Below are 483 nucleotides of genomic sequence, written 5' to 3'. Positions count from 1 at the left end.
AGCCCGCCTGTGATTGGACGGCTCGCGGCGGTGAAAGGTTAACCCCGGCCCCCCAGCCACTCAGGAGCCGGGAGACAGCGCGCGCGCGGGGCCGGGGCTGCGTTTGCGGCCCGGCGCTGGCGGGGACCCGGCGGGGACCCGGGAAGGTGCTGGCCGGAGGGGCTGATCTCTCAGGCCCACGACGGGCGGGGGCTGCAGGCACGACGGGGTCTCCAGCCTCTCGGAATTCGTCCGGCCCCATTGTTGGCCCCGTGGCAGCCCCGGTCGCCTAAGCGTGACTGTTGGCGCGCCTGGATTGTTCTCGGGAGACTTGAATCTCCATTGCCCCCCCTCCCCGGACCGCGTTGAAGCACCTTCCCGCATGCGCCCCGGGGCCTCGGCGGCTGCATTTGTTCCCAAGAGCAGAGTTAGCAATGCAGGAACCCCGCGATTTGGAAAATAAACTGTCCTCTCACCGCCGCCAAGTCCACCACCCTCGTGCAG

This window comes from Elephantulus edwardii, unplaced genomic scaffold (assembly GCF_000299155.1).
Source record: "Elephantulus edwardii isolate Elephantulus edwardi_28Jun2011 unplaced genomic scaffold, EleEdw1.0 scaffold00002, whole genome shotgun sequence".
Taxonomy (NCBI): domain Eukaryota; kingdom Metazoa; phylum Chordata; class Mammalia; order Macroscelidea; family Macroscelididae; genus Elephantulus; species Elephantulus edwardii.
The sequence above is the reverse complement of the archived record's forward strand: the minus strand, read 5'-3'. Positions refer to the sequence as shown.